This window comes from Bombyx mandarina, chromosome 09 (assembly GCF_030267445.1).
Source record: "Bombyx mandarina strain Sakado chromosome 09, ASM3026744v2".
In the NCBI taxonomy this organism is placed as follows: domain Eukaryota; kingdom Metazoa; phylum Arthropoda; class Insecta; order Lepidoptera; family Bombycidae; genus Bombyx; species Bombyx mandarina.
In genome coordinates this window covers 13,150,047-13,172,300 of record NC_143216.1, presented here as the reverse complement: position 1 = coordinate 13,172,300, position 22,254 = coordinate 13,150,047, and the positions used below count along the sequence as shown (strand labels likewise).

General features: G+C 33.7%; 1 protein-coding gene and 1 long non-coding RNA gene across 18 annotated transcripts in view; one reads left to right on the top strand and one right to left on the bottom strand.

Annotated features, from left to right (window-relative positions):
* LOC114242160 (uncharacterized) overlaps positions 1 to 22,254 on the bottom strand; it is a 111,592-nt gene that overhangs the window by 16,237 nt on the left and 73,101 nt on the right. The gene's annotated exons all lie outside the window — the stretch shown is intronic.
* LOC149502366 (uncharacterized) lies at positions 3,413 to 8,820 on the top strand. Of its 15 annotated transcripts, none has more exons than XR_016323589.1 (4): positions 3,414 to 4,430; positions 6,099 to 6,294; positions 6,412 to 7,651; positions 8,245 to 8,820. It is a non-coding gene; the product is annotated as an uncharacterized LOC149502366 (long non-coding RNA). The 15 variants fall into 15 exon arrangements; XR_016323583.1 differs by adding an exon at positions 4,621 to 4,692 and having other exon boundaries at positions 6,099 to 7,651; XR_016323582.1 differs by adding an exon at positions 4,537 to 4,692 and having other exon boundaries at positions 6,099 to 7,651.

Here is a 22,254-nt window from a genome sequence, read left to right as displayed (position 1 = left end):
TCTTCGAAACAATCTCTACGTAAACGCTAAAACAACCATTATGAAATATCATTTCAGATCTCACGGGATGATTTATTTCAGTTAGTTTATTCTTGGAACGGACGGGGGACAATTTGCAATCATTACTATGCGCTCGTCATTCGAAAATAGTCATCCGACCCCCACACAATTGGCTGACGAGAGGACGCTCTGGAGTACATAACCTCAAATTAAAGATATCCGTTAAGGCGAAACGTGTGCCGCTCAACGTTGTACTGTGACGCTCTTGGCTCACATTGCACCGGTCTTTTCTTTTAGGCGTTTTTTTGTCTTCACACTCCATTGTGTCGGACGGCTAAAATAGATTTATTTATAACGTACTAGTGGTCCCGCAGTAGTCGAAATTCGACTATAATTAATTGAAATTATAAGTTTGAACATTATTAAGGTTCTATTGTCAAAGACTAATAATACTTCTATAATCATAGATTTCGCCAAAACTACACTATAGACAAATAATATTAAAGATAAACAATATTAACCTATTCTGAATTTTGTGGTCAAATTCAGAATAGGTTAATATTGTTTATCTTTAAGCAATAACAAAGTTTGACAATAAACAAATAATATGCATGCATGTGTGTGTCAAATACATGGTAGTGTGTGTAATGTTTTCTTTATTGATTTAATGTATTCTTTATGCATTATTTTAAAAAAATATTAGCAAATATTAGCATTGCACTGCTTCTCTATATTCTCTATAAGTGTGGGAAATTTCATACTCCTCCGTCCGCGCAATTTTCGTAAAAAGGGGTACAAAGTTTTTGCTTCACGTATTAATATATAGATAGACGCATATTGAAAGGAAAAGACGAACTAGACAGTTTTAAGAACGTCCGAGGATGGACTGGAGTTATTTGCGCAAAACACCGACTGACAAAGATTAAAACTACTTGGCACTAAGGGAAGTAAAAGAAGTCTTTTTAAAATAACACATACGAAAATCTCATGCCGGTCTGTCTTATTGTGAAAGAGGATGTTGGTTCAGCAGTAAGATTGACTAGCGTTATATTTTTATAATTAAAAAAAGGTTTCTCTGGCCTAATGACAAACCGCTTTAGTATTAAGTAAGTAATATTTCCATATTATGCTGATTTTTTCTTCTTGAATGAATGAACTACGGCCTGTTGTCTAAATTATTAATTATATATATTTGCAATGCTTCCTCGTTCGTTATTAATTATCGTTATTTTTATAACATTTATAAGATTCATTCAACTGATAGGGGTATTTAAAGGCATATTTGGATTTGTTTATTTTCGATTCCATGCCGCGCATCGTGTCTGATACAGCGTCAGGAGATTTACGAGTGGCGTTTCGAGTAAGTAATTGGGGTGAACGTTTGATCTAGATTCCAGGTAGACGAACTCAAACTTGACCTCTAAGAAAGGTCGTTTTCCAAATGTGTTACAATTAAAAAATCTTTAAAAACGAATAGAACTCTACAGATAATTGATTTACGACCCGTCTATCTGATTGTTTGTGTCCGTATCTAAAAAGTATTTTTGAAGTTATACTTCTTTAGGCGCGTTATGAATAATTGATGAGAGTGAAATTTTACGATGCGCGCGCACCGTGACACAAAATTAACAGAAATGAAGTTGCCCACTAAATCGCTCATTACAATACGACCGACGTAACTTGGCGAGTCTGAATATAGCCGCAGGTGAACTTTTGCGCATGTACACTTGTAAAAAAAAGTGTTATTAGCATTAATTTTTTAGTAATATAAATGACAAAATTATTATTTAATATAATTCATACTAAATATTATTAAATTATTAACGTTAAATATTTATTATTAATTATTTAATATTTAAAAAAAAAGAAATAAATTTAATAAAAATAAATACGCGCGTACATAAGTACACGCACCCTTTTTTTCTCCTACCTAATCGCTGGTAGCTTAAACCATTTCAGCTGCTCACGGACCAGTAGGTGAGAACACAGAGCTCAACCTAGCAGTTGCTAACGCTGGCTTTAGCGAGAGCAGTGCTTCGCGGAATCTACTACCGGATCGAAATTGCGGCCCACTGTGAATATCCGACGAGAACCCCATGTTTTGTGTCTATGGGTTAGTTCGCACGTCGAAGTCTTCTTTCGGGATCGACAAATTCGTCAAGAACCATGGCCGATGCTTGAAGAGCCCAAAAGAACCGAGAGCAGGTCCGGATGATCAGACAAGACAGAAAATGTAATTCATCAGACAAGTAGCATGTAATAAACGTAGCCTTAACAAATGACTAGAGCGATTGCAATTGCTGTTTGTACGAGGTGCTTCCTGATTACCGCTCTCGTCACGCCCGTGCGGCAATCAAACCGAATTAACTATTTAACTCGGCAAGATGTGTTTTATATCATACCCTTTTTGTATAATGGAAAAATCAGCGAGTCTCAAACAAGAAATGTAATTCTACGTTCAACAGCGTAGTGTGTTACAGAAATTTACAAATATGTATGTATGTACGTATTTAAAATATATTTTAAATATGTAACCTATTATTGAATTTTTAAGTCAATAATCTATACTAATATATAAATCTACAGTGGTTTTTACGGATGTTCCATTATAACTACTGAACCATGCATCCGATTGACTTGAAATGAATGGAATGAAAATGTATGAAATGAAAATGAATGAAATGAAAATGAATGAAATGAAAATGAATGAAATGAAAATGAATGAAATGAAAATGAATGAAATGAAAATGAATGAAATGAAAATGAATGAAATGAAAATGAATGAAATGAAAATGAATGAAATGAAAATGAATGAAATGAAAATGAATGAAATGAAAATGAATGAAATGAAAATGAATGAAATGAAAATGAATGAAATGAAAATGAATGGTATCCATGTAGAAAATACGTGTACTCAATGAATAGGCTAGTATTTATATGAGTGTTGAACTCCCTACATCAGTTGCGGGGGCGTTAATGTTGAGAGTCTTTGAGGGGGTGAGAAATAATAATGTTAATTTTAAATGCCCAGCGAAGCGGACGAGTACAGCTAGTATTAAATAAATTGCTTAATTTGATGTAGCTCAGGTATATTACTATACAATGAAGACTGATTTACTTGACCTAGTTGTTGGTCTAAAATGAAATTCGATACTGATCCTTCATCTATGTGCGTGTGCATGTGATAAGATTCGCCACACAAAATGTAAGGGTAGACACATTGAATTTCGGATAAATTGTAAATAATTTCTGGAAGCACTCTATGGATAACTACAATGTCTCTATTTATAGTTTTCATTGTACTTTCACGCAAGCATAGATAAAATAAAGTACATTTTTTATTGTAATATGATTAGATTGGCATTCTATATTTGTTTTGACTTTTGTCATCGACCTATATAACAGGAATTACAGAAAATGTTTGTCATGCGAACGCAAAGGGGATTGCCCACTCTCCATAGTGTGCTAGGCCCAAGATGGACATCAAATATTACTATAAAAATGTACTGATTCAAATTCTTAAATGTATTGGATATCTAAAAAATATATTGAAATTGACGCCACTATTATAAAAAATATAATAAAAATAAAAACTCGTTTTGAGGTTAATTTTCTATATAAATAAGTGTCGGATTGTGAGATACTTCAAGAACTTTTCTTTTCTTAATGTTTAAGATGTTCCTAATGTATTTTTATCCAATAGGGTATAAAAACACACTTAATTCTTTAAATATCTATATTTTCTTCATCTTCATACACAATTAGTATCATCTAAAAATAGCAAAGGAGAGCATATACACGGTTTTAAATCTCGGTCAGGGTAAAACCACAATTCACACAATGTTTTTTAGTCGTAGTATGAAACGTTATTGATAAAAGTAAAATAAATCGAAGAAAAATCAAAACACATCCATTTTGTACGCAAGCACAACACCACAAGCAGCAAGCGAAGTGTCAGTCAGTCAGATTTTTTTTTTTTTTTTTTTTTAATTTATTTACGGCCAATGGTTACAAGACCTTATAGCCTATCTTAAATTAATTTTCACGCATGAAGTACGTAAAAATTTACAAGTAATTATTAAACAAAACAGCATCAAATTGAAATATTAACATTACTCGTTTGTTTTTAAACATTTCCTATTGTGTTAATAATATATCTATAAATTGGTTTAAAATACAACGGGTTTGATAAAATTTCTTCTAAGTCCATCCTTACGCCTGTTTGTAAAGGCGAGTCACCCTTAGAAACATCGTCCAGCTCAGACACTAAAATTAATCTATTTATACTATATTTATGACATTTCATAACAATATGTTTCAGATCAGCGACCTCATTGACACAAAATTGACAGTTTTTGTCCGTTGCTAAACGTAGTTTAAACAAATGAGCAGGAATTCTACAATGACCGAATCTCAATCTATTAATGGTGGTAATGAATTGTCTGGAATTAGCTTCTTTAAATTTGTTATACCAAGGTACATGTGGCGGGGTATTCTGTATCTTTGTATACCATTTCCCTTTTTCTTGGCTTATAGACCTCCAGTGTTCATACCACAGCGTTTTAACATTTTCCGTTATTTTCTGCTGGAAGTCAGTAAACGGTACTTTTATTACATTAGTGTGGTCTTCGTCACATGCACCTCGCACTGCACAGTCTACAGCTTCATTGCCAAAAATACCACAATGAGCAGGTACCCATTTAAATTGGACATTCTTTCCTCTCTCATTTAAATTTGCCAATATTTCTTTTATTCTATAAATAATATAGTTCATATTAAATCTAAAAGGATCACTTTCTAGTGCTAACAATGAACTTTTGCTATCAGTTAAAATTAAAAAGTCAGAACTATTTACATTATTAATATACAAAAGTGCTGTATAGATAGCGTAGCATTCAGCAGTAAAAATACTGCAGTGACTGTCTAGCTTGAAGCATCTAGATTTGTTCAGTTGTGGATCATAATATGCTGAAGCTACTCTACCTGAACATTTTGATCCATCTGTATATAATTTATAAATATTTATGTTAGGTAAATTGTTAATATATTCAAAAAATTCAACTTTAGACCCAATTTTTTGGGAATCTGTTTCTACAGTCATATTTACAGTGGTATAATTGTTGATTTCATATATAGGCAAAAGGTTAGATGAGTATATATTTTTGAATGTATTTTTGATGCTAAGAGAAATTTGAAGCATCTCTGGTAAATGATCAGACACAAAACTGCTCATATTGATATTAGAACTGCCCATAAAATCAATAGGCAGATCCTTAGGTATTATCCTGTCAATAACAAAAACATTGTCAGTGGCCAATAGCTTCAGACAAAATCTCTGTGCGATCTGAAGACGCCTAAATTTTAACGGCATAATGCATGCTTCAGATTCCATGGCATTAATTGGAGTTGAGCACATTGCTCCTGTAATAATTCTTAGTGCCTTGTTTTGAATTACATCAAGTTTTCGTAGATATCTAAGATTTGCATTCATGTAAGCTAATGAACTATAATCAAAATGACTCCTGACAATACTTTTATATAACAGAGACAAAACCTTAGGGTCAGAACCCCAATGAACTCCAGCCAGAGATCGCAGAATGTTTAATCCTTTGCAGGCATTTCCAATTATGTTATTAATGTGTGTTTGAAATGTCAGTTTTGTATCTAACCAAACACCCAAGAATTTTTTATGTAACAACCAAGACAATGGACTATTGTTGTATAATATAGGTGATATCTCATTTAGGTTGACAACCTTTTTACTGAATAACATTGCCCCACTTTTATTTACACTTATATCTAAATTTAAGCTATTGTAAAAACATTGAATTTGAGACAATCCATTATTCAAATTTCTAATGGCATTGTTAACTTCTTTATTTACACTATATACAACAATATCATCAGCAAACAACAGGCATTTGACAGAGGGGTCTACTAAATATCTGTTTATCTGTGAAGTGTAAATGCCATATAATAAAGGAGAGATTATAGCACCTTGCATTGTGCCTTTATAAACATATCTAGGTCCATGTAGGATATTGTTATATTTGACATACATTAACCGTTCATTTAAAAAATTAAATATCCATTTACAGACTTTGCCAGGGACACCAATATCACTAAGAATCTGTATAAGTAAAGAGGGATTGACATTATCAAATGCACCACTTATATCAAGGAAAGCGCAAGCTGTGTATGAATGGCTATGAAAAGAATTTTTAATATCTGTAACCAGAGACATATAGTTTTCTGCTGCACTTTTACCTCTACGGAAACCAAATTGCTGTTCAGGTAAAATTTTAAATTTTTCACTATAAAATTCTAATCTCAATTTGAGCATGCATTCAAATAGTTTACCTACACAGGATGATAGTGATATTGGTCTGTAAGAATTGTAATCATTTTCAGGTTTATCAGGTTTTAGTACTGGAATAACACACTGTGTTTTCCATGAATCTGGAATCATTTGAGAGGACCATAATAAATTATATATCTTTAATAGAGTCATTTGGGCATTAGGGTGTAAGTTACTAATTAATTTATAAGGGATGTCATCGAGACCAGGAGTACTATCTTTTCTAGATTTTAAAGCTATTTTAAACTCATTAATACTAAAAGGGTTTGACAAAAAACAGCCTTCAATATTTCCAGGTGAATTAAAAACTTCATTTAACTTAGTCATGTTTATATACTTCTCCGGTGGAGATATTGGAGCTAGTTTATCTAAATACGAGGTGATCCATTCATCATTCTTAGGTCTATGTTTTAATCCTATCCTTTTAAATTTCCGCATGTAGTTCCAAATAATAGTAACAGGAGTGTATCTATTAAAATTCTCACATAATAATTTCCAACCACTCTTCTTTTTTTCATTTAGTAGCTTTTTCTTAATTGCATCAACTCTTTTGTATTGGATGTAATTGTCTATTGAGGGGTGGACTCTGTAGTTTTTTAGAGCTAATCTGGAATTGTTAACAGCTGTGAGACAGTCATTGTCCCACCAGGGAGCTGGACTTTTTCGTTTATAAGGAACCTTGTTTATAATTTTAGGTATATTTTCTGATTTTATTCTATTCAATATATTACAAAATTCATTATAAGTTTCTAGGGGATTGTCTGATTGAAATTTTAAATTAAGAAATGACTTTTCACTTGCAGAATGGTATGTTGACCAGTTGGTCTTTCTATATATGAAGCGCTCTGTTGGCTCACCTATCACATACTTTTCTATGGATGTTTGGATATGTGTGATTGTAGGGAAATGATAACTCCCCATAGGATCGCTATGCACTGTCCATTCACATAAAGGTGCAACATTTGGACTAACACACATTATGTCAATTGCAGATGGGTTGTGATGAACTGTACCTATGGTGGTTGGAGATCCGGAATTTAGAATGCAAAGACTACATTCATCTAACAGATTGAATACATCATTACCTCTGGAATTTGATGAAGCACAACCAAATGCAACATGATGTGCATTCAAGTCGCCAGCCAGGAATACTGGTTTTGGCAGTTTATTGATAATAGTTTTTAAAGTTTTGTATTGCAACCGTCCACCTCTAGGAGGACTATATGCACACAACAAGGATAAATTTGCATTCTTGGTTTTTAGAACAACTGCAGCTGTTTGTAAATATTCATGGTAAGGTGTACAAATCACCTGATATTTAAATGTGTCTTTTAATAAAATTGCTACACCGCCATGACCATTGGGTCCATTTTGAAGAACAATATTGTATTCAGGTATATTGAAGGGACTGTTTTCTCTCAGCCATGTTTCGTTTAACATGCAGATATCAATATCATACTCAGAAAGAAAGTTAATCAATAAAGGTTTTTTGTTACGCACACTTTGAATGTTAAATTGAGCAATTGTTAGAAAAGATTTTAAGTTACTCTGTAAATTGTTAAAACTAAAATTTGCCATTGTCTAGACTAGGTTTTTTAAAAATATTTCCTTTATTTTATTAATTGTTATGTTATCATCATTAGATGAGTTCGCTAAAGTAACTAGTGATCTTACAATAGCGTTTAATATAATGTCGTTGTTGGCAATTTGTTCTTTGTTCATTATAATATTATCTTTCTTGTTAAATGAATTGCTATTGTTATTTACAATAGGTTTTTCTTTAGTTTTTAAAGGTGGGAAGTTTTTATCGTTACTTGTTATTGATGCAAATGTACTGTTTTTGGGAATTTCTGACCGTTTTAATTCAATTTTTTTCTTTTTTATAGGGCAGTCCCGGGATACAGCTAGATGTCCCCCACCACAATTAATACATACTAAAATGTCAGACACACACTCTTTGTAATGGTGATCTCCTGCACAATATGAACACATTTGCTTACTGCGACATACTTTGGCGGAATGATTAAATTTGAAACATTTGAAGCACTGTATTAGAGGTGAAATATATGTCTGTACTTCGCAGCGAAACAAGTTGAGATACACATAACGGGGTAATGTAGTTGTTGAAAAAGTTATAGCCACAGAGCTCATAGGCATTAACTTCTTGTCTGCATTTCTTTTCATAAACCTCTTAATAGATATGATTTCAGCATCGCTACTAATATTTTTATAGATGTCTTCGTTGGATAAGTCTGTAGGCACAAATTTAATCACACCCACCTTCTCTACTAAGTGAGCAGGTATAAAGGCGCGGAATTTGTGCTTGCTGAGAAAGTTGTCAAGTTTGATAAAGCTATTAGCATCTGCAGCTTTTTGGAAATTCACACCAATTTTATATGCATTAATTCGTGAAACACATGTAATGCCTTTGACATTTTCATTTAATAAACTTGTTAATTTTATTGGATTTTTATTTCCGAGTTTTTCTTTTTCCTTTGACTCCACATAAACGGTATAGTTTGCAGAGTCGTTTTCCAAGAACAATCTAGTGTAGTTCGTTTTAAAATATATTTTATATTTATCTTCTTCAAAACTATTACTTACATCTTTGGTGTTAGCGTATTTTCTTTTCTTTTTGTCTGAATGCTCTTCCCCGTCACTATGCTGTCCCATTTTATTAAATGGGACGCAGAGCGTCAAAACTTAAATTTATTAACTTAGATATCAGATGAAAATAATTTAAATTTAAATACGAAATTAAAAAAGCGCGCCTTGTTTGACTTCCCGCCAAAAAGTCCCAGTCAGTCAGATTAAATTCAGTGTTGACAGTATAAAGAAAAATAATTACATGAAATTCATATATCGATTATTTTTTTTAAATAACCGATAATTGATTTATATCTTAATCTTTTTTTTTACGAGTACACATTATTTTTTATGTTTTTGTTTTTGTTGTACATATTTAAATAACAATACTAGTAAAGTTTTTTTTATTGCTTAGATGGGTGGACGAGCTCACAGCCATCCTGGTGTTGCTAAGTGGCTACTCGAGCCCACATACATCTACAACGTAAATGCGCCACCCACCTTGAGATATAAGTTCTAAGGTCTCAAGTATAGTTACAAGTTAAAGTCCAATGGGTATGTCTTCGATGTTATTTTATGTGCATAAAATCCATTAAAATCGATTGATTAATGATAATACTTAAAATGATTTATTTATATGTTTTATTTATATACTCAAAATATTTACTTCATACGTAAAAGGTTTTGAAGCTGGCAATATTTTTCCCGCAAAAATAAAAGTCCTTGCTTTTTCAATAGAGTTACTTTTTTTAAGCTACTTATTGTAAACTGTAGTGGCGCTTATTTGCAAGAAAGTAAATGCATATTTATTTATGACAAAATTAATGCACTAAGTATTTTTTCTATAATCTATTGTCCGCTTTGGGCCTAAAATGGGCCATCCCCTTTGATCTTGGTGTGAGGTATTAGTATTGTAGTTCTGAGACTGTCAACTGATGCATCAGCATAACACGCAAATCACAACTGTCTGGAGCCACTGCGATCGTTCAAAATGTTTTTCTGAGATTTAATTTGCTACGTACTATTCGATTATGGAATGAACTTCAAAAATGAATAGTGCTGGTTGTGAGTGGTTCTTTAGACGAGGCTTTAAAAGATTCCTTAATTGCTCGAAACGATTTGGTTGCATCCCTAGCATCACCGATGTGTAGTGACAGGTCTACCTACGAAAACAAGATTTTTTTTGTTAAATTTAATTATAAGCACGTGGTTAGAACGAAAACGCGAGTAGCCATTTTAATACGCTTTTATTAGCTTCATACGTATGTTAGTATCTATGTAGTATGTAACGGAAACTTGAACATGATTTTGGCCACCTTCAAAACGTCGGATTAACTCGAAATATGGCACACTTATCAAGGACTGATGACAATTCAATATTTTAAGCAGTTAGACCTGTTATTTGCTTTCGGCAGTTAAAACAATTTCCGTTCCAGAGATTAGCCGGAACAAACAGACAGACAGACAGATAAAAATGTTATTTTGGTGTATGTACCGTATATATATTTATATGCATGTAGTAAAAAGAGGCTATTTCAATATTACAAACAGACACTCCAATTTTATTTATATGTATAGATTTCTATTCCCTATTACTAATTATTGTCCGTGGCAAAATTTAGCATGTCTAGCCCTGAGAAATTTTATATTTCGAATTTTTTATTTAAAAAAAAAAACATATTAAATTGGATATCATTTAAACTCGTACGCATTTGTCGTTTTCTAATGAACAGATTTTAGTTGAAGCACCGAAGTGGAAACCAGACCGTGTCAACGTCCCGACAGGTCCCGTTCCGTCTGTGACTACTGCCTTGTATATAATCTGTGGTAAATACTGACTGCACTTTAGATGTAATTGAATTTAACTAAAATTAGGTATTCGTTTGTTTCTGGATTATCATTAGTCATATTTAAAAAAAAAGGAATACTGAAAAATTCGTTCGTTAATTAATTAGCACTTATTAGATTATTTTTTTTAGAAAATGTATGTTTAATTATGTAAGAGACGATTTAGAAGAAAAAAAAAATGATATCTCGGCAGTTGATATGTAAGCATATCAAATGAGAAGGGAAAAAATTAGATGCGAATGAACTCAGTGAACGCCTTTTTAATTATAGTCCGTAGTAGGTGAGTTTTCATGCACTTTTACAATCGATATCCTCTCAAGCATCTGTTTTAGTTCTTAAGCATTGAAATTTATAGAAAAAAACTTTAAATTATGTTATTAAAGTTTTGGCAAAAATTAATTTGGACAATTTGTTTCTTAATTTGTTCAGTGGTGTTTAAAAATTGGTATATTATCGACTGTGCACTATTTATAGATCAGCTACGCATGTAAATTAATTAATATTTAATTTTAATTTGCTTTGGTATCTTTATCTGAGCTAGTTGTAACATGAAGGATCTTTATCTGAGCTAGTTGTAACATGATCTACTACACTACTAGTTTTTATTTCGTTTTTGGCTGTAAATAATACAATTGAAATCTAAGCGCATTCCAACACGGAATAATCCTTTTTTTTTAATAGTAAATGTACATATTCCTTCTATCTTCAAACATATTTAGCGGCCATTTTGAAAAAAAAACTTATGGTTGACGATTGCCTATGATTTTTTTGGATTACAGTAGATTTTTTATTATAGTTTTATTGTATTTGAGAAGTTACGTATGTATTTGTAAAGTCGTATTTTGGTCGACAGAAAACCAAACATGCATTCCAGAGTTCAATGACATTAGTTTCGTTTCATTCCGGTTTTGTACCTGACGCGTGTCTCCCGTTTACACTAGTCGAAGTACCGAAGCCTAATACTTTAGTTATTCATGTTTAAATAAACAGAAAGCTAATTTTGCTAAATAAATAATACATTTAATCGCGTACAAATCACTAATAACTCGTTGATAAAGCAGATTTATCATATTTTTTTTAAATATTAATTTGATATCAGTCGACACTCAATACAGTTATCAATGTAATCCTTCTAGTCAGTTCGCGATATTTCAGCGCTGTTGCAAGATTATGGTAATCGGTAGGCGCAAAACAACATTTGAACGTCGTGGTCCAAAATCGGCGTGTCAGTTTTCGGGTCGCGATAATTAAGGGCTTTGGTAAGCAAGCCTCTCAAACGAAGCCTGAAGTATAAAATTCGAGCACTGTAGCGTTCTAGTTTATTATATATTTTCATTTTACTCCAAATTTAATAAATATTTACCAGTTTACTTGTAATGACACCGCGGTTAATTTTTAGGGCAGACTTGAAATTACCGAAATTATATAGGGTGTTGTTTGTTTACGAACAGAGAAAAAGTGTAATGAAATAAAAGATATAATATTAGTTTTTCGTTTAGTCTTCCGTCAAGAATTCATTCGTTCTAGTTCATTTTAACACCAGTTAGGCTGTGAGCTGGTCTGACCCCCTGCGTTGATGATATTTATGAATAAAAGGTTCTTATTAATTTTGGAATTGGCTGTAAAAATATATGCCTTACTCAAACTATGATACGGCGTTGCGTTAAATCTACTTAGTGGGAAGGAAAGAGAAGATATAGTTTCGAATTGAATAAAACAGAAATTTAAATTTGCTTTATAATTTTACGCATCTTGGTGGTACGCATTTACTGGTGGTAGGACCTCTTGTGAGTAATGCGTTTCAGTTTGAAGGGTGGGGTAGCCGTTGTAACTATACTGAGACCTTAGAACTTATATCTCAAGGTGGGTGGCGCATTTACGTTGTGAATGTCTATGGGCTCCAGTAACCACTTACCACCAGGTGGCCTGTGAGCTCGTCCACCCATCTAAGCAAAAAAAAAAAACCTTCATAATAATGTATTTAAGAAAATTCAGAGCATAATTTTATTTTCATATAAATTTACGATGATGATGATAATAATTTCGCGGCTTTTAGAATTTTGAAATTTACAATAAATTTGTATGAAATTTTAAACGATTTTAGTCACGTTTACACTTTGTGACGTGTTTTAGCGCGAATAAATTATGCAATCAGATTCAAATACTTATTAACACTTCATATTCTGCACGAATGACCGTCACAACAAATACCTACACGATGAGAATCGATCGAACACGTTAGCGAATGGTTAATTCAATAAATATACCTACTACGGATTTAAAATCACATAAACTTGAATCCGAGTCGAAACAGTAAGGTTTTATAGCCTACTAGCGACCCGCCCTCGCTTCGCTTCGGAAACATTAAAACACACATGAAACCAAAAAAATAAAATAAAATAAAATTAAAAAAAAGTAGCCTATGTTCATCGGGAACAATGTCGGCTTCTAATGGAAAAAGAATTTTTCAAATCGGTCCAGTAGTTTCGGAGCCTATTCGAAACAAACAAACAAACAAATCTTTCCTCTTTATAATATTAGTATAGATATAGACATATATACCGGCAAGGAATAAACAATTGAGTTCCTTTTTTACTTGATGTATTGACGAACTTTAGTATTATAAAAAATAAAAACAATACAACAGAATTATCTATAAAAATAACAACCATATTCGACAAAAACAATATCAAATTATATCCAAATATTTTTTTTAATAGTTCTATAAAAATATCGAAAGCGTCCTTTTACATTAGAAACTCAACTGTTATAAATGCTGTATATACAAATACCCAAGAAGAAATTTTGTTTAAAAATATTTCTTCTCGCAAATAAATACCTAGTCGACGGTATTTCACTGCCTAAGCTTCCCCGTTAGATCCATGCACAGGATTTGTGTCGCCGTTTCCTATGTCGACTTAAATATGGCGCCGTGAAGACGCATACGTCCATGGTTTGTTTTCTTTATACTAAACTATATAATATGTAGGTAGGTATAGTATGAAATAGACTAGGGATTATAGTTGGAATTTTGATTAAGAAAACACGATTGTTTCAATAACCTATACATCAGAATGAAGAATTTATGTTTAGAATTCCTATTCCCGTCTATTGTTAAGTTTTTTTATTGCTTTATAGGCGAACTACAATCGACCTACCGGATGGCGTGTGGTTACCTACGGACGTCTGGTGGTAGGATCTCTTGTGAGTCCGCGCGGGTAGGTACCACCGCCCTGCCTATTTCTGCCGTGAAGCAGTAATGCGTTTCGGTCTGAAGGGTGGGGCAGCCGTTGTAGCTATATTGAGATTTTAGAACTTATATCTCAAGGCGGATGGCGCATTTACGTTGTAGATGTCTATGGGCTCCAGTAACCACTTAACACCAGGTGGGCTGTGAGCTCGTCCACCCAACTAAGCAATAAAAAAATAAAATAAAAAAACGTCAGCTACGCTAGGGGCAGAAGAAAAGCCGCTGCATATCGCTAAGTACTCTCCATAAGCCTCGTTTGAAGAAGGAAGTTAAAAATATGGTTTACCTTACCTACATACGTTATTTGAAAACTGTTAACATATTGCGCCCTATCTCGAGCTGACACTGGTCCCAAGTGTATATTGTCATACATAGTCGCAATTACGTAGCGTAGACGACTACACGAGTAATTTTGCATTCGAGTGAAGAATCGATTCGAGATAATACGTTATTCCAAAGAGATACAGTAACAAAATAATTCGATTAAAATGACTGTACCGATCGATTCAAAAACGGTCCTTAATTCGCTAGGGAATGTATCTGATATGAATGTACCTAGTAATTGAAAATCGTACAGCGCGACGTATTTACGATACATCATAATACAACAATTGTGGAACTGTGCTTTTATAGTATCCACGATGAAAGCCTGCAATTATTTATTGTTAGAATTGCAATTCAAATAATCGAGGACGTGTGAATGAATCTCTTCAATGATTTAAGAGAGAAATTGAATGGTATTATTTTCGACGTTGACGAGACGCTAAAATAAAAGTTTAAAATTTTATTCTGGAACATTATTAAGTACATTTATCCCGAAAGGTTGAGCTCAATTGATTCAAGGTTTTTTTTTACTAATGGAAGGTGAATTTTCGTTGATAATTAAAATGCTATATAATTTGAATTTCCACAAAACTAGCTTCGCTTCGGCAATGCGGTGGACCAACCAAATTAAAACTACATATTAAATTAAAACTACAAATTATAACTGGTGGTAGGACCTCTTGTGAGTCCGCGCGGTAGGGTACCACCATCCTGCCTATTTCTGCCGTGAAGCAGTAATGCGTTTCGGTTTGAAGGGTGGGGCAGCTGTTTTAACTATACTGAGACCTTAGAACTTATATCTCAAAGTGGGTGGCGTATTTACGTTGTAGATTTCTATGGGCTCCAGTAACCGCTTAACACCAGGTGGGATGTGAGCTCGTCCACTCATCTAAGCAATAAAAAAAATACAGTGGGAGATCTCCTAAATGAGTGCAGTAGGATGTCCTCGAGCAGGGAGAGGAGGGATCTTATTTATTTTTCTTAATATCATATTTAAAAAAACGAGAAAATATATTATTCACAATTTCATACTCGTTTTTACTACACTAGTGTCTATATGGAGACTCATTCATGAAGACTTGAGGTGAGAAGGGTTCTACAATGTTTGTGTTATTTTTAGGCAAGAATCTGTCGACACGAACGTGCGAGATAGTCATATCACTGGTTATTGTCGGCTTCTATTCTAAACAAAGTGAATTGTTTTGTCAGAATTGCAATTTTATGGGCAAGAATTTTAGAAGTAGATTTTAGAAGATTTCATAAATTTTATTGGGGTAAATTACGATCGACTATAATTTCAGTGCAATTAGGACGTTTTTATTTTGAGTCGCAGTTGAAAATCTTGATGCCTTATATATTTTTTTACATAAATGTAATAGTAATAATAAGTTTCACTAACACGATGGCGTAATAGCGCGCTCTTGACTGTTACGCCGAGGTTCGTGGGTTCAATTCATTTTGTTTCCTGATAGACTTGAGAGGCTATTTCAGTTTCACCATAACATGTAGGTGAGCTCACGGGGTTCAAACCGAAAGTGTTGCTAACACTGGCCCTTTGGCCCTAGCAAGAGCAGTGCTTCCCAGAATCTACCACCGAATCGAAAACGCGACCCACTGAGAAGATCCGGCAAGAAACTCAGTAGGCTAATTCGATTCTAACATAGCGCAAACATTCGTATGATGAACAGGCTCTTCGTCTGGGTGTTTATTGTCTATATATGTATATATTTCAACGTATATAATTATGTTTATCAGTCTCTGGTACCCATAACACAGGGAATCTTAAATTGGGACGAGATTTGCCCAGTTATTATTATTAGTTATTATCATTAATAAAAATGGTTAGTAAGCACTAAATTATAGTTGCAATAGCAAAGATATCATTACCTTGGAAAATGTAGGAAATTGAAGATTATTCTAGAATTAATGGACACATCAAAGCATTGAATCGAATCTTGTTTACAATGATGGCTTCCGGCTCGGGTCAGATGATCCTCGCAATACGCGACAGGCGGCGGGGGACGTTCTCATTACGTGTAATTTGTATAGTGTTATTGCGCAGTTAACACCGGATGTACTATTAGTGCTACCGTGATGAGCTTGGAACAGGTCGTTTGGATACTTTAGTAGAATTACGCTAAATTAATGGTTTGTTAGGGTAGGCAATGGATGGGAAAGGCAAGAGACCGAAAAGAACGGAGTGCATTTGAAGAGACCTACACTCAGCATCAGGTGGACACGGGTTGAAGAAGAAAGAAGAATCGTTTTATTGTTTACGTACTTCTTTGAATTTTGGGAAAAATTACGTTCTACCCGCAGAATAGATTGAAACCAACTAATGGAGGTTCTCGGACGTCATACGAGGTCATGGACGCGGTGCGTCCGCTGATGTTAAATTGTGTTGAATGGCACGCTGGCGGAACAATACTTTTTTTTTCGTATATATTTTTATTTATTTATTTGGTTAAGAGTCATTTTAACCTCTCTTTCGCTAGTATGGTTGCCTATACAATGTATGTACACGATAACGTTATTCTCAGAGCACACGTGACTTCTACACGTGTGCCGTTTCTTTTAGGCTTTTTGCGAATGCGTTTTGCGACACGTGCTTCTGTATTCAAACGTACATAAAACATTTAATATGTCACCGAAAAACTCCGCAACGACTCTAAAGGCATTACAAAATTAATTTGGATGTTTAAACAGAGATATTTCGGAGATAAATTCAGACGAAGTGTGGAACCGCGTACTTTTAATTCTGACAGTAAAAGATTTACAACTTTCCTTGGGATTGTCAAAACAATCGTACTACGAAATGGAAAACGTAAATTAAAAGTGTTTTGATTGTTGGGAAATGTCTTTTTATTTCCTGTTTTGAGGTTTTATTTTACTTTTGATGGAATACACTTCATATTTTCCAGTGTAGAAAAACACTTCATATTTTCCAAAGTTTGGGTGACGAAGATCATGTAGAAATGCAAAAATCGTTACTGTCATTAATGTCAATGTCAAGAACGTTTATTTAGGAGCATGTATATTCCTGCCATAAGTATTACTGTAATCGCAATGCGGTAAAATTTATATTTGAGGCCACGTCTAGGCCTTAATTGTGCGTAAGTAGTCCCAAGCCAGATTTTTTTTTATCCTCAGTTTTTTTTTTTTTTATTGTCCTAGTAGGCAGACGAGCATACGGCCCACCTGATGGTGAGTGGTTACCGTCGCCCATGAACTTCAGCAATGCCAGGGGCAGAGCCAAGCCGCTGCCTACCGCCTATAACATATAGGCAACAGTCAAAGCAAACAGTAACAGTAAAATACATAATCATCAACTACTGTTCTAGTAAATAAGCCTATGTAATTACATTGAAAAGACGAACACATTCGTATACATTCGATTTAAAATAACACGAGTCAATGTTAAACCCGTTAATCTCGTTAAATGTTCTAAATAACGGTAATGTTAGCTCATTATGAAGATTAACGAAGCCTTACGTTTGCAGGGTCTTGGCCATTCCGGAGGTCACTGACTAGTCATTCTACTAGTATATGTTATATCGATACACAGACGTGCATACATTTAGATAGGACTTAAGATCAATTATTACTGTAAATTATAAAAATCGTTTTATGATTCAAAGTACTTCTGTGGGTAGTTTGCTCGTGTGACTTTTTAGCCATTCCGGAGGTCATTGGCTAGTCATTCTACTAGTAATATGTTATATCGATACACAGACGTGCATACATTTAGATAGGACTTAAAGATCATTTATTACTGTAAATTATAAAAGTCGATTTATGATTCAAAGTAGTTCTGTGGGTAGTTTGCTCGTGTGAATTTTTCACTTTCAATGATTATGTAATTTATTATGAATCTATAAACGTGCCGTAATGTTAGCGTTTTGTTAAGACTTGTTCGCTTGAGAAATTGTTTCAGAATTGTATATATACGTTTTTTTAGATGTTACTTACTAATAAGCAATTACATATAACTTTTTTCGTTTTTATTGTATAATTGTATGATTTAACTCAGTAAATTAGAATTACAAACAATTTTGTTTTAAACTTCGACCTCGAATTTTCAAGGACTGTTGTATTTAAATTATAAGTGTTGTAGAAAACATTTAAGGGTTGTGGAATTAAAGCTGTCTGTAGTCTCGGTAGTCTGTTATGTTGTAGCACACGCTAAATTAAAATTGTAAGCTAAAGTAATGTTATAAATTCCAAGCTGAATTGTATGGAGCATCAGATCGAAATTTTATTATGTTAAAATCAAATGCTCACAAGATACCTATATTATAATATGTAAAAATTAAATGCGTTAAATATTTACTACAAATACAACATGGATGAAACCACAGGACGAGGTTAGTACATCTGTAACGAATCTCTAATCTTGTCAATCAAAATCATTTCTTAGAACTTAACAAAATAGATACGTTGAAAGTGTTATTAACTAACAAAATTTTTAGCGAACGGAGTATTAATGTATCGGTTAATTATAAGCTATTTTAGCACGTTAACGTGGTATCTACTAATTGACAAAAGCTCTTTGGCTGTACATTAATGCGCTCCGACCTTTGGGCTTTGTATATAGGGCGTTGTAGTCTATTTATAATTAAATGCTAAACGAAACAGAGTTGAATTTGAAATGTACTCATTTATGCAAGTATTTTGTAAAAAAACTTTTAAAAAGTATTGTTCCTCTAGTTTTTTTATTTGTCTATGCTTTATCTATGACACTGATTTTTTCCCGCCAAAGTGAGCGTTGTCATGATGAGAAAATGATCAAGCATTATAAAGTGTTTGGCATCTGAGAAGCTAAAAGGAAGGACGCAACGCCAATATAGCTGGCTGTCTGAAGCGCGGACATTGAATTTATTTTCTAAGTTTGGTTTTTTAAGCAAAGGGGTTGGAAAATAACAGCAGTAAAGATGACATCAAATAAACAGGGTCTATACAAATTTTAACACAATTGCTTTGTGTGTAATTTGGTGACAAGTAGGGACAGTAAATAATGTAAGTGAGGTAGCTTTGACAATTAGTTGTAGTAAATTCGAATATTTATTAAAAAATACAATTAGTGAGATATTTAACTCAAGAGTTGGGTTTAAAAATTACGTCATAAAATTCTAACCTGTGTACATTTATAAATATAAAACATTGAACACAATTCAAGGACCAAGATAAACATCAACAATAATTTTATGTATGATTATCTCGAAGTATCAAATTATTTCCTGATAATTTCGCAGACCTTCGTTTTCCTTTACGCGTAACTGTTCGTTTATTTCTACTTATAGATTAATTGATGTAGATAGCTCGAAGAGATTATACCTAATAAGTCACAATATATTGTCATGACCTCCCCGAAGGTTGCGTCACGTTTCGGGCGCTACACAGGCACGTAATGAGGATTCGATTGTGGGACTTATTTAAATTGACAGTATATTGGAAATTAATTAATCTTCGAAGAGTTTTCTTGGGGTTAGATGCACACTTAGGTGACTATTCTCAATGCAGTAACGTCGTTAATAAAAACAAGTGGTCACTTGTGTCAAATATAGCACGAATACTTTTTTGTGTCTGTGTGTTAATATTTACTGAGTCCGCCATGTCATGTTTTCGCGTGGACTTTGTCCATCAATGATTTTTTCATTCTGTTGCATTGATGCAAAGAGGAACATCAAGTGGTAGCCAATGAGCTCACTAGCACGATGTTAAGAGGTCTATCCACATCACTTGGAAAGTTTCACTGAGACTTCGAGCACAGACTAAATTATTGATTACGTTCGTAATGTTTGCTCACATAACATTACTTTGGTGACTGATAGAAAGTACTTATTCTAAATTACTTGTAGGTGTGGTTTGTCGTAAACATATCCAAGATAATAAATAATAATAATAATTAAAATAAATTATCATTTAACATTCGGAGCGGGATGAGACAATAAAACGCCTCAATTCTATTGTCTTAAGTACAAGAAATCAAAATCTACTAGTTGAAGAGTTCTAATGTTGATGGTAAAAAAGGAACGGTATAATTCTTTCTCAATCAAATAATCTATAGTCTTATTATGTAAAAGTATTTCTGTTGTAAATTCACAGATAAATAGTTCACGACAACCTTAAAGTATACCAATATTGATTTTTTATATTTAGGTAAGCTAGTTTGTAATATCAAATTTATATGATTATAAAAAAAATTAGGACGTAAATGTGTAATTTATTTATCTCATCACAACTATAATGTTTGTCAGCAGAATGACATGAAAAAGTACCAGTCAGAACCATGTACCATGAAGTATCAATAAGAATGAATACTAAATGAGATAAATGTATTAAAATTTTGTGATCCATTAAGAGAGCTCGTAAATTCGGGCCAGTGTTTCGGCAAATCTTTAATAAAAGAAAGCTTAGAGGCGTACGCTTTCGGCATTAACTCCGAAGGTCATGGCGTGTCGTGATTACGTGTTATTACGTTCGTACTTTATAAATCAATGTTCAATCCGAGCTTTAGCACTGGGTGTATAAACAAACTTGAACTTTAGCACTGGACTACAGAAACATATACACTAATGTGAAACCTTTTTCTTTTTGGTGTTTTTTTATTGCCCTTGTGGGCAGACGAGCATACGGCCCACCTGATGGTGAGTGGATACCGTCGCCCATAGACCTAAGCAATGCCAGGGGCAGAGACAGGCCACTGCCTACCGCTTAATACTCTCCACAAGCCTCTTTTAAAGAAACACATGTCATAGCGCTCGGGAAACACCGTGGAGGGGAGCTCATTCCATAGCCGGACTGATTACCGGTAACTGCTATCGTAGTATCGGTGCCTATCGCATTTTAAATTACGCCAACCTTGAAACGTTAGGTTGATGTCTTAAAAGTGTTGTAAATCGATTATCCCACCCTTAAACCGGAAGTCGTCAGTGATTCGTTGCGGAAATGGACAGGATGACGGTACCATGAGAGTAATTTTGTGTTTCTTTTGGTTTTCCCGAATCGTACACAATATGATTAAAACTATATACATACTTACTGTCTTTGTCTTTAAATAACTGTATCTCTGTTTAATCTCGAGTTGATTTTTATTTGTGTCTTACAATTTCCGATGTTTCGGGAAGCTTATGATTTTCGTGGTCAATACGTGTTCATTATTTGTTGAAATTCGGTTATCTACTTTATTATATTATGAAGGATACGTTTTTTTGCTCACAGTTGAAGCCACAATTTTAAATTAGGTTTAGATAAGTTTAATGATGTGTTTCTTCATATATCACATTTTGTAATAACAATATATTTTGATATTCTCATGACACTTGAACATCCTATTAAAAGTGAGTTTAATTTCGGTTTTCATTTAGTGATTTGCGTCAAGAGTCGAACGAACAGAAGCAAGAAAAACTACGCGTAAGATATCACTGCTCTGCAGCCAATATAAATAGTATTTGAATTTATGGAAAAAAATACGAGAGCTAATTTTGGGTTTGTTATTTATTCCTTTTGATTTTTTGTATGGCAATTTGAATGGAAATTTTTGTTTTAAATGTTTTTATTTATTTATTGCTTAGATGGTTGGATAAGCCCACCTTGTGTTAAGTGGTTACTGGAGCCCATAGACATCTACAACGTAAATGCCGCCACCCACCTTGAGATATGAGTTCTAAGGTCTCATTATAGTTACAACGGCTGCCCCACCCTTCAAGCCGAAACGCATTACTGCTTCACGACAGAAATAGGCGAGGTGGTGGTACCTACCCGTGCGGACTCACAAGAGGCTCTACCACCAGTAAGAAATGTGTTTTATAACGGAACCAAATATCCGAACGTGTGATACCGCCCTCGCCGCCGCCTTACCCCCCGCTGAGACAGAGCTCTCTGAGTC